Raw genomic sequence first — 14,007 nt, 5'->3', positions numbered from 1 at the left:
CAATCGGTGACATGGCAAACATCTAGCAGCCATGTGGCATATGTTAGATGACTAAGCAAGAAGGAGCCAATGACAAGATAAAACATGTTAGAAGAGTGGTCAAATAGCTTTGACCTAGATTGATAAAAGGAGGGAAAAGATGCCAGGTCCAAAAAATAATTTTTTAATTGTTTCCTCTTCTAAATGTGCAGATCAAACTTTTAAATAAAGCTTGAATTATTCTATAGTTCTAAACTTTTGAATAATTCAAGTTTTTGTAATAAAGTTGTGTAAGGCTATAGAAGGAGCCTATTTTTCAAATGGCTATCACAGGGGTAATTTTTGTCTAAAATATGCACTCTAATATATTGTTGGAATTAGGATTAGATGAATTTACCAAATATGAAATCAAATTTTGCACAAATATTCATTGGTTCGCTCTATAAATAGATTTATATTTTTTGAGGCATTCTCCGCAAAATGGGTAAATTTCGTCATTGAGTATCAAAATCAGTTGGAGTGCAAATATTGAAGTTTGTTGAAGCATATATGAATCTTGAAATGTTTTCTTGGCTTCTAGAGGTCATTTTTAATAATTTTTTCCTTTGCCTTGATTCTAGATTTGACATCAAAAGCAGTTATTGTTCCATCAAAAATCTGAGATATTTTTTATGCTTTTGGGAGGCCAAATGATAGGTGATTTGATTTACTATTTATAGAGAGAGATTAGAGAGATATTTTGTCACTTCTAGGAGATGTTTTTGAAGTGGTAACATGTTACATGCACAACAGATCCAAGAATTCACTCTCCTCTATATCATTCTCTTTCTCATTCTTCATGGGGTTTCCAGTTTTTGAGAAAAATTGCTCACTATTGTGATACCATTTCCTTCAATAAATTCTCTTATAATGAATAGAATTAAGTGCTATATAGATAATTCTCATTGGTTAGGTGATTTGTGAGTCATTTTCTATACATCTTTCATGTATTTTTTTACAAGGAAAATGAATAAATCATAGCAAAGGTTTTACATTTATTTTGAATCTTGTCTCCTATTCATGGGTTTATAATTTCTTCTAATTTGTGAACAAAGAACATGAATTAGGTTGCATTTAAAAAAAAAACACATGCAGTTGAAGTATTTTTCTTGTGGAATAAAGAGTCATGTAATTGCTTGATATTTATCACAGGGTTTGCAGAGTTCATGGTAGGATAGGTTGAGTATGAGATTCATTTTGATGAAGATTTCTATTCATAAGGTGAAAGATAGATCAGGGATCTTGATGTAGGAGTTATGTCAAAGATTTCTAGAAGATGTATGGTTTTAATTCATGCAATTTCCTAATAGATAAGGCACTAATCAGCGATAGGATCATTCAATTTTTTTGCTGATATCGAGGTCTTGTTGTTATCAACATATTAAATCATCTTTTCTCTTTATGTTGAAATTTTTTCAAAGTCTAACCCTCACTCAACTTATGAATTGCATTATCTTGCATTTACCTATTAAAAATCTATGTTATTGCATGAATCAATAAGAGAAATAAGGGTTTCATCTATTATTAAAAGATTCAAGAATATGTTTAGCACGAATAGAATATAAATTGAATTTGAGGTCCACCCACCTAGGTCTTGCAGAGCCTAAAGAAGAAGAAGGCTCTAGCCCTATAGTTGGCCTAGTGTCTAAAGTGATATGTTAAGAATGGGAAGTAGTTGCCCCTAGATGTATCCTATTATCTTCAGAGTAATTTGAAACCTGTAGTGTTTCAAAACACCAAAAAAATGGTGACTCTACTAGGGAGTGTATTCAATCTAAATGGTAGACAAAACTTGTGAATTTAAAAAGGAGATTCAATGTAGTAGGAGAAGTGCATGGAAAAAGTTGCAGCAGTAAGTCTCTGATGTGTTTTTCCAGTTTTCTTACTCAAATTTCTTGCACCCCAGTCATGCTTTGTTAAGGATAATAGTAGCTTTGAAGGATTGAATGCAGATTGTGTTGCTACTAAGTATTATTTTCAATCAATTTAGTCAGTTTGGTTTTCAAAGTACTATTATAAATTCAGAGTCATAATTTTTTTAAATGGTTTTTCTCTTCTAAGTGCTTGATGATTTGCAAAGTGATACAAGTTGAAAATCTAGATCAGATTTTTCATGTTATGAATCATGTTTTGAAATCTTTCTCACAATTATGAGTGGTGAATCTCTAAAGGATATTAGTGCTAGTTTAAATTTGTTTGATATACATGTTTTCAAAGAGTTTTTAGATTGGTTATACAAATCTTAAAGTTATGTTAAGCTTTAGGAAAGAAGATAGAGTCTATGAGTTCTTGACTAATGAGTTTTAAAGTTTTTTGTTGATCTATTGTCATAAGAATTTGAATTTGAAAATGAATTATAGCGATGATTTCATTTTGTTGTCCTCAAGGAGATGGCAACTCTACAAGGATTTGATTAGTGTTGTGAGGAATTGAAATTGCCATCTATGTCAATCAACAGATTAATGTTTCCAACATCAACACTTAAGGTATTTTATTTTTCATGATGTCATTCTTGTCATGAAAGAAAGTAGTATTTTCCACTTTCATGTGATTTTATTTCCATGAAAGTAAACTTTACAAAGGATTCTCCATCAAATGGTTTAATACATCTCAACATACTTTGTGAGAGATAGATTCAGTAAAAGTGTTTTTTCATTTTCAAGTATGTTTAAAGTTGAAATTGGTAAGAAGTATTTTTAGATTTACTACAAGTAATGAATTCTGAAAGTATTTATAGTGAATGAGCTTTAAGTTTATAGAATATCAAGTTTCTTTCCATCAAGTATGCATCTGATTAGTGATGTTTGTAGATATTTTTCTACCAAGAGATACATGGCATTATGCTTCGATGGTATCTATGGTTTCCCAAATGTCATTCCTATTGATGTTAAAAAGTATTTTCCTAAGCCAGTCATCATATTTAGATGTTCAGTGACTTGGATGGTGATTTTTAAATTTCTCGAAGATGTTCATATGAAGTTTCATCATGTGGGATACCATATGGAGCATCATGTGTCACATCCTAAGAAGCCAATATGTACATGCTTAATTTAAATGGGTTTAAAAATCTAGCTAGAAAATAAATTAAATATTTAGTACATAATAAAAACAATACCACAAGAGATAGGTGTCCCTCTATAATAGGAGAAGGTGCATTGTGAAAGCTACCAAATGTGGAAGTGGTGAGGTTCTGTAATTTATAATACATATTTTTTTAAAAATTTGATAAAGATCATAATGAACTATGTATGCATAAATCACAATACTAACCTCAAAAGATGATCTCTATACCTCCATTCGGCTTAGTCACATACTCTTAGCAACACACATGGTGACATATTCCTAAAATTATGGATACATAAACTTTGAGTCAAAATTATATATGTACATGAATTAGAAAGTATGTAAACTAGAAAGTACATAATTTACACTACATTTTTTTCAAATAAAAAGATATATATCATACCTGAGTAGTAGCCAGTGTCACAGAGGTCTCTAAATCTATGCCACCATGATGATCATTGACATCTCTCAAATGGCCAAAAGATGAAGGAGCCAAAAATAAACTATACTGAGGCCTACATGGATAAGTATGATCCGTCTCCTATTACTATATCCAAAATACATCAAATTATATACATGAATGAAAATTAAATATAAGTTAATAACAATGTGTACATAAAAATAGTACAAATTATTTGTCTTCAAAAGTGCCTCAGTGGTTGATGGATTAGGACTTGTTCAAACATCGAACTGTGTAACAAACTACAATCCCTACAAAATCATATACAAATAACATATGAACACATGTTATTAAATTTGAGTTCCAATGTACATTATTTACAATGTAATTCAAAGTGCATATCATAAGAGAGATCCCAACGTCTATATGTATCAAAAATAGATTATAATCACACCTAGGAGGAATAGTATCATCCATCTTCTATTAATTAAAAATCAACATACATTAATATGGTTAATATAATTATGCATATATGTAGAAAGTAAATAAATATGTACTTTATAAATTTTAATTAAATTTTTACCTAGTGCTCATGAGTGTCTCCCTCTCTATATAGAAGTTCAACAAATGATGACACATTGATATCATCACTACCTATTGGAAATACAATGGGAAAAGTAAACTCTAAAAGTGGGGGGCAGGGTGAATCATCACTCAAAGCTTCAACATCAAAATCATTCATCACACATCCATCTCATAATCTATGCATATAAATTGAAATACCAAATTAAGCATATACATCCATAGTGTGAAAGTAAAAAATTCAACACATGTATGACATAAGATATTTGGTTACCTAGAAACTCTCCAAGGAGAAGGTAAAACTAGGGTGGGGATGACACAAAAAAATCTCCGCTACTACAATAATCAAGTGTATCCAATGAAGGTTACAATATTTTGATCATGAAACATGATCTACTCTGTGAAAAGTCTGCCCTATTCAAGGCTTTACAAGATTGTTATATCTTACACTATTAAAGGATTTGAACACCCTATTAGAAGTGTGCCTAGTAAAAGGACTTTGACTTAAAATAAAGTAAGCATCTTGTTAAAGGATTTACAACAACTAGTTAAGACTATTCTATTAAGAGATTTAACTTATTCACCTATTAGAATATTTCATCAATGTTCCTATGGTTAGCACTATGTTTTTTGATGATAGATCACCTCTTTCCTGATGTGTACTTGGTACTTCTTGATTAGATGTATCTCTATTGTCTTCTAATTTCTTTCCTCTATTCTCCTCTAATTGATTTTGCAATGTATCTCAAATCACAACTCCTTAGTCACCATGAATGCTCTATTTGTGCATGCAAACTGCTCTCTTTTCTCCTTTCACTTTCATTAAAATTTTAGGGTTTGTCCTCCTTAAGAAGACTTAAGTGACTTATGGCTAGGTATGAATCTATTAGTGTAAATAATTATTATGTATGATTTACTTAAATTTACTTAGGATAAATGCATTATTTTATTATTTCTTAGGTTAGACACTTAGGAGTTTGCATACTCATTTGAGTTGTCATGTTGACAACACTAGAGTTTGCATAATTAACTGAGTTGTCATGTTGACAACATCGTTATTCACACTCTTATTTTAGCACATGATTTCTACAGCATAATTTTACATGCTACACCTTTGTAGGCTTACCTTCTCATCATTGTACTAACTATTATGCTTAATGGAGGATAATCCACCTCTAGTGGACATGTGCCTCATTGTAAGACTTATTAGCGTGCTAACTCCTAGTCAGTCTAGAGGCCTTTATATGTAGGCACTTCTAGTGTACTTTGTATTGAATATTCAATATCTAAGAATAGTATTCATTCTCATATCATTATTTTAATCATACTTTATTTGGTCAATATTGTGCTTGTCTTGTGCTTCTTGGTCTTCGGTGAATTTTTCCCTATGGAAAATTGTTACATGGTATCAAAGCTATACCAAATCCTTACATGGTATCATAGCTATAGAGGCATCGTTTCATAGCCATTGGAGACCATTCTTGCTTCACCTCTTTAAGGACACCTCAATTCAGATCCAACATATGTCCAGCTATTGGGAGCATCTAGAGTCAAAGAGAACCTCACCATTGTGTCTGGAGTATCAATTGGGTGAAAATTGACTATAAATATGCCTATATTGGGCCATAGTTAAAATTGAGGCAAATTTTTTTTGCAAGCCAACACTCGAAGGCTTGATTTGCAAATTTGATATGATCATTTCAAATCTTTGAATATAATTTTTAGATCTGCATATTTTATTATTTCAATCTCTACAATTTCTCTACATTATTTTTTGGATTTGCATTATTTCCCAAATTTTTTTGGCCATCAGGCCAGTAGGAGATATTTTTTGCAAGTGAAGGTTGGATCATGCTGGTGCTAATTAGATATTGGCATCATATTTAGAAGGTCAAAGAAACCCCCAAATTGACTTTTGTTTCATCAAAATTGGACATCTAAGGTGAAATCTAGATTCAATTGATTTTTGGAGGCATGGTGGTGGTGACTCAGAAAAATAATAACATAGATGATTTTCAAACAATAATATCTCCCTCGTATGGACTCCTTTTTGCAAGCAATTTATTTTGTTTTGGGCTAGAATTTTTTGATCTACACATTGGTGTAGGATTTTTGATACCTCTATTCCTAATTTTTTTTGCAAGTCACAAATCCTATTTTTTGCAAGCTCAAATGCTTAGTATAGGCTCATTTGGACTCCAAATTAGGTTTTATTTTTTTGAAAGTTTGTAATTTTTCATCTACTTTCCAGATCTACAATTAGATTATAGGATTTTGTGAAAAAAAAATATGTCACTTTGAGAAATAGGTCCTTTCTTTGCTTTGTATTGCATCAAATTTGTTGTATTTTTGAGCTACATTGTAAAGTTCTAGATTTGAACTATAAAAGGAGGTTGTCAACAGAAAAATTAGAAGTCCACTAAGCTCATAAGTGATAAAGTGGCCCATTGTAATCAAACTACCTATAAAGTGCCAAATCATGCATTAGGGGGGTTTGATTGATTATTTTTTCATTTTGGGGGATTCATACATTTATTAATCTCATGGATTTTTGTCAAATATGTTAGTCTATGTAAGATCAAAGTTGACACTGAGGAACTATCTAAAATGGAGTTCATTAATCATTGCTCATAGAACAAGGGAACATATGGAATTGTTTCCCTATATATCTTCAAAGATATTGTCACCGAATCCTACTTTGAGATATCTTTCTCATGTTCTTCACTTTATGTATAGAAGTATGATTGAGGAATCTTTTGCTCCTCCTAGTATGATAAGTTTTCCTCATGAAATTTGGATGGCTCTTTGGGAAGCATACAGAGATCCACAAGTGCCTCCATTTCTAGAGGACATTTTATCTTTAGTCACTTTAGTAATGGTTCCTCCACCTCCTAATGCTCCTGTTGATTCTACTCATCCAATTCTAGCCACAGATGCTCCTGATTCAGTGTAGCAAGACATACCATTTCTTCCTACTTCAACTTTGTGGGACGACTTCCTTCTAGACATTGTAGGGCTATTTGTGGAGTCTCACATTGAAGATGTAGGAGACATCATCGATGAAATCAATCTTCTCTTTTTTGAGGAGACTTCTTCACTTATTGCAAGGGTACACTATGAATCTTAACCACTTGATCATTATGCCATGATTATGGCTTCTTTATAATAGTTAGAGGAGGAATATTTCATTTATGAGGAGACACATTAGTCTATGGAGATTGTACTCCAATTTCCTTAAGAATCCTATTTTCTAACGATTCTTCCTACTAGTTGGGGAGTGTTCTCTACCACATCTATGGCACTATTTCTTCCCACATAGAGGACCCTCATTCAACTTTCATGGTGCAGCTTCTTCATTCATCAAGGAGATTATTTCATAGGTGTGCCTACATTATTGAAGGGTGGTGACATTGCTTCTCTTCCTACATTTTCCTATCTAGATGCTTCATCATCTTTGGAGCTTAATTTAGGTTCATACATGGAAATGTTACCTTGCTTTCCACCATATTTTGGGCTTTCACCAAATTGGTTCATGACATATTTATTCATCAAGGACTTATTGACATTTGAGCAGACTTCAAAGATAACATCCACCATATACTACATCTAGATTCCTCTTTCATCTCCCTATCCATAGTGGGAAGCATACTTGCACCTATAGTTGGTGTATCTTCTTCCTCAAGGGAGAAACATTGTTTCTCAACATTGGATTTTCTTCTGCCTTCAAACACTTATTGTTATGAGATCCTTCACTAAGGGTGGATTCCATTGAGGGATTCTCTATTGTATATGCAAGATGGATGTTATCATGGGGGGGTGTTGATTGCTCCATCCATTCATGCATCTTTTCTTTATTGTACTTTTCTCTCTTTTTGGGGGAGGGTTTTTCCCATAAGGTCTTCCTTCTTTCCCCATTTGCAGAGACATTTCATTGATTTTTAGTATTTAATTTTTACATGGGTACCTAATATGGCCTAGTAGCTGGGACCCATTATGCATTTCATCATAACTTTTGGGAGCTTAAGTGCATTCCCCTAAGTTGCACTTAAGGGGGGTGTTAGTGTAAATAATTATTATTTACACTTTACTTAAGTTTACTTAGGATAAATGCATTGTTTTATTATTTCTTAGGTTAGACACTTAAGAGTTTGTGTACTCATTTGAGTTCTCATGTTGACAACACTGGAGTAAGAAACTCTAATTAAGCACATGGTGTTTACAACACTAGAGTTTACATAATTAACCGAGTTGTCATGATAACAACATAGTTATTCATACTCTTATTTTAGCACATGGTGTCTACAACTTAATTTTACATGATACATCTTTGTAGGCTTATCCTCTAACATCACACTAACTCTTGTGCTTAATGGAGGATAATCCACCTCTAGTAGACATGTGTCTTGTTGTAAGACTTATTAGTGTGTTGACTCCTAGTCAGTTTAGAGGCCTTTATATACATGCACTCCTAGTGTACTTTATATCCAATATCCAATATCTAAGAACATTATTCATTCTCATATCATTATTCTAATCATACTTTATTTGGTCAATATTGTGCTTGTCTTGTGCTTCTTGTTCTTGGGGGAATTTTTCCTTAAGGAAAATTCTTACATGGTATCATAGCTATACCAAATTCTTATAGAATCAATGATTGTGATTCACCCATATTATTACTTAATCCATCCTTTTTTCTAATTATCTACATGTAATGCATAGGGATTCACAATAAAGGTTCATTATTACCATCTAAGATAGCAAAAAAATCATTAATTTGACTCAAAAATGGTTTACATAGAAGTTTGTGCCATTACAAACAACTATGTCAAAACTATATTGCTCGACACTTGAAGTCCTTGATGCTTGGTATCAACTACAAATTTGATTTTATAACTTAGCCTTTGAATGACTCAGCATCCATTGATCTCTTGACATCTGAATAACTTAGCACTTACTATTTTCTTGGCACTTTAGTGACTCAGAACTTACTAGTTACTCGACACATGCTGAATATCTCTCACTCGGCATATACTATCTGACAACTTATGCTCAACATGTATTACTTGTTTGGCATGAACTAAGTAACTGACTTGAGTATATTGTCACTCATATGTCAAAACCAATCTAAGATTATCATTATCCCCCTTTGACATGAGTGGAAAAATACTTGGTCATGCATGAATAACCTTAGTCATTCAAGCATAAATCATATAATATCCATATACATACAAAATTACAAAACTTCAAAATTTTGCAAAACTTATGACCTCAAAATTTAATAACTCCCCCAAAGTTGATACCTCTAAACTGAAAAATTGAATACTCTTTCTAAATAAATTCTTCGTATCATGAGTCTATCTATATATGATCTCTCTACTTATCATGCATTCTATCCCTTCATTCATTTTCCCCAAAAATTATTTTCCCAATTTTTGACACTTATGTCATGGGTTGTGCATGTATAGTGTGTTTGTCCAAGAAAGGTTTATGGACCTCAAGTATGATTTTCAGAGCTACATCCTAGTTATCACAAGCTACCTCTAATGATTTGATTTGGATGGCTAACTTAGTAGAAAGATGAACTAAGGCTTCTTGTGTTGAAAGATGGGGATATTTCTTCATCAATGTCTCTATAAAGTCTAGCTTCTTGTGAAGTATTTCAATGTGGTGGGTCAACATGGATTGGATGTTGATCAATGTAGCTCGAATGTTTTCATCTTGAGCATGTAGAGCTACTAACTGACCTTGGGAATTCGTCAAATTCCTAAAGTGCTTTTGACTCTAAGCTAGAGAATGAGGTCGAGTTGTACCTATTTTTTATGTATCTCCCTCCAAATTGTCAATATGGTGCTAGAATTCTTGTGTGAATAGAGTTGTATCACACAACTTGGTGTAAAGTGAGAAAATATTTTCTAAGGATTTCTTTGCACTATCAATCTTGGTTGCTAACTCAACTTGACTAAGTGAAATAGCACTTGATATATTTTCATTTACCTTTCCTTGAAATTTTCTCTCAGATCATTCAATAAATTTTACATTCAAATTTAGGTCTATATCACTGATCTATTCTATAATGTTTTCCAACTGCCCCATTATAGGCTTGTCTTCTTTAGGTGTTGGTAGGTTCAATGCATCAAGAAATATGTCCTTGATGTCTTGCAATTCTTGCTTCTACCTAAGCTCCCTTCTACAAACTTCTTGTTTCTTTTTCCTTACAAGTGCATCCTATAGTATGCCCATTTGTTCAATAGTAATAGTTGTATAGTCAAACTTTAGTAGAACAATCACTTCATCCAAGTTAACATCACCAAAGCATGTAATGAAATATACCTTGGATTTATTTATACTCAATCATGATGACTATAGTGGTGTAGCTTCCACACTCAACCTTTGAAGTGTTTGACTTGGAGGAGTAGTAGTTCTTAGGAAGGTAACATGTGTTTATATTGCTAATTATTCCTTAGGCTATGTAGTCAAGTTTGACTATTTAGTCCTCTTCTCTTCTTGCATTTCAACTTCAATTGCACCTTGAGATTTTGTTGTAGGTGCAAGAGTATCTACCTAACCTATTGGAACTTGTGTTGTAGCCTATGCTTCTATAGAAACTTCTTCTATAGACACGGTGTGCATCAATTTGCTGATGTTTGTTATGGTTGTCTCTTTTCTTTGATACACTACAAGGGGTAATCTAGGTTGTATCATAGTAAATTGAGAGGTTTTTGATATTCCTTGTGTTTTCACCTTTGTAGATGTCATCTCTGCCTACTTGAGTTCATCTAGACTCACCAATATAGGATGACTACATAGTTGTGCCTTGGTGGTGGTGTCTAGCAATATTTTTTGCATTTCTTCCTTTGCTAGGAGATTGATGTTCTAAGGCATATTGTTAGAAACATCCTTGACCTATAAAATCTTAGTATCTTCTTGTATCACATGTTGTCGACTATTGCTTGACATTTGTATATCGTGTATGCTTTGCTTTGTTTGCTCCTCATCTTTAGTTGGTGCTAGTGCATCTGCATTTATCTTAGTGCCTTCCATATGTGCAACTATCTTAGTGTCAACTATCGTAGCCTCAATTAATTCTTGTTCATCATTTTCATCACCTACCTCAATAGGTTTCTACTCAATTTCCTTTTTTGTTCTCAACCAATAAATTACCTTCTATAATTGAGTGCTCTATTGAACAATATCTTCAATCTTGTTCTATAAAATGTTAAAGGCTTAGTAATTTGGAGAATATTTTCCTTAATATTTCTTAATGGCCTTTGTCATCTTAGATTTATCTAAATCTGGCATCACTCTTTCAAATGTAGTATCTCTTATGTTTTTGAAATTAAAAGCGACCAAAAACAAGGGGTTTAGCCCTTAACAGTCAAAAGGTTGGTAACCAGCACATTACCAGCCAATAACAAAAATAGACAAATAGACTAGGAGTACCAGCAGGCTAAGACTTGTACCATAAACCAGAAAGCTAGAACCAGAAAGGAAACAACTTAGCTACTAACCACATAGTCCATAAAGGCACCCAGGCCTAATAAAATCTTAAATATAGCTGATTACCAGCAAAACCATAACTACCATAAAAGTATATAAAGTCTTTGGATCCTTAGATCCCCACAACTAAACAGAACCAAAAAAGACTTAGATTTCTTTTTTCCCTTTTCCCTTTGCATGAAGTAGAATCTAGGCCCAGTCATTGGCAAGAAACTTGAAGAGTAATTTGTTATCCTCCATGTCTAAGCCATCTTCCTCCTTCTCCTATGCCAGAAATTAGAGAGAAATAGAAGCAACATGAGTAACTTTAAGTCCAAACTTGGAGAAGGTGAAAAACCCCTCCTCCAAAGCTTTGACCCTTTCCTTCGAGTTCATGTAATTCTCCTCCACTACCTCAGTCTCCTCTTTATGCTCCCCAACCTTCTTTGCAACAACCTCCTTCATTTTCTATCCCTATGGTTTATCCTGCAACACCCATGGGTTAGAGGAGATCTTCAAATTTTCCTTAACAGGGGAAGAAATGGAAATTGGTGAATTATCCTTTTTGCTCATCTCATCACAAAAAGTAATAGGTTTAAGTGAGAAGTTGGCTGAAACATGGGCTGTCTCAGTATTCCTTTCTTTGTTGTCTAACACTTGAGTTTGAGTATCATCCATCAAAATGTTTCTAGAATTGAAACTTTTTTCCCCCTCCTCATTATCTTCATCCTTTTTGGAGTTGGAAATATTTTCCTCCTCCCTTGTATCACTAGTATTGCCTGAGCTAGTTTCTTCAACTTCCTCAACATGGTATCTAATGGACTTCTGCTTAACCCTAGCCTGAGATTGAGCTAACCTACCAAACCTTCTTCTTTCTTTTCCCCCAATATCCTCACTAGAATCCTCTCCAACAACCTCAACCACCTTATCAACTTTAATTTTCTTGTTTCTCTTTTGTTCTAGGGCTATGTCAGGTTTTTTCTTTTTCTTAGTATCCTTGCTAGGAGATGGCCTAGGAGTACAGATTTTTGTCCCCTTATTGGAGCTCAAGGGGGAAATCAGACTATGGTGGGGGTTTTCCACTACAACCTCTCTGGGGGGACACAAAGCTAAGTGAAACTAATATAGACAAAAAATTAACCCCTAATGAATAATGGTGAAGTTTAAGCCTTTACTCTTTTTTTCCCTAATATCATTAATCATATCCTTAAGAAAATGTAGAATGAAAAATGGAATGGAAATGAAAACCCTATTTCTAAAGTGATTCAACAAAGGAAAATGATAATGATAGCACACTCCAAACCTACCTTCTAGTGTGAGATACTTCATCAAGACTAGACACACATCATCCCAAGGCTCAGGTAACTTATCCCTTTTAAACCCTCCTCTATAGCAAATTGGCTCCTCATTCTTCACAAATAAGTTATTCATGCTAGCCTCATCTGAGACTTTAGTGACTTTCTTCCATTTTTTTCCCTTCACTGTGAGTCTTGTTGCCATGGCAATTACCTCCTTTGTGACTTGAAATGTAATGCCATTGATTGTAACCTTCCTATCATTCCAATTATTCACAAATTTAATGCATAATTTTCATTGTACCCAGCCATGGACATCATATAGGGAAAAAAATCCCCTTCTTTCAGAAGATACTAGGTCGCCATCTTGTCCTTGAAGTTCTCTAATCTCGTTGGTTCCAACCGATTCAGATCACCTCCCATTTCAATTCCTCCACTATCTAGCCTCTCTTCCTCAAAAATACACATCATAACTTTATCAATTTCAAATTATCTATGGCTACTCTATTGCTTAAATCCTTTGAGGAAATAGGGATCAAAATTATAGACCCGTGTAGGATGTGCTCTAGAATCCCATAACATCTTATTATGAGATTCGTGGGTATTAAAAAAACATAATTTTCTCTCCCCGTCGATTTATGACATCCCAATCCATAATATCTATCATACTTCCTTTTAGAGAGTGATTTGAAGCTTGCAACAAGTTTCCATAATTATGAATAGACAATTTCCTTAATTCATAATTACTCCACTTGTCATTTGTATGGCCATGTCTATCTCTTATTTCCAAAATGCTAAAGTTTAATTTAGTGACAAAGTTCTCCATCTTGCCAAATTTGGCCTTAATTTTAAATTTAGTGATCACCATTTTGAATTTTGCCACCTTTTTCCTTGGATATCAACATCCTTAAATTTTCATTAATATCAACTAAATTTTCCTAGCATGTGATTGCCCTAATGTTAAACCCCATGGTAGCCGTAGCGTCTGCCACTTGATTACCCTCCTGCTAGATATGCTGTAGGTGGACCATTCTCATTTCCTCCAATATATTTTTAATATCCAGCATGATATTTCTAATCTTCCATCCCAATTTTTCCTCCCCCTTTACCCAATCGATCACTAGTTTGGAGTCCCCTTTTATAGTTAACTCTAAAATGTTTCTTTCCCTAGAG

The 14,007-nt window shown here is 33.5% G+C and overlaps 1 pseudogene; it reads right to left on the bottom strand.

Annotated features, from left to right (window-relative positions):
* The window catches only part of LOC149531657 (uncharacterized), a 32,176-nt pseudogene extending 19,137 nt beyond the window's left edge, over positions 1-13,039 (bottom strand).
* Between the last annotated feature and the right edge of the window lie 968 nt (positions 13,040-14,007).

The sequence above is a fragment of the Cupressus sempervirens genome, chromosome 11 (assembly GCF_028749045.1).
Source record: "Cupressus sempervirens isolate cs-2001-9-10 chromosome 11, ASM2874904v1, whole genome shotgun sequence".
NCBI lineage: Eukaryota > Viridiplantae > Streptophyta > Pinopsida > Cupressales > Cupressaceae > Cupressus > Cupressus sempervirens.
Note: the sequence above shows the minus strand (reverse complement) of the source record. Positions and strands in the feature narration are given on the sequence as shown.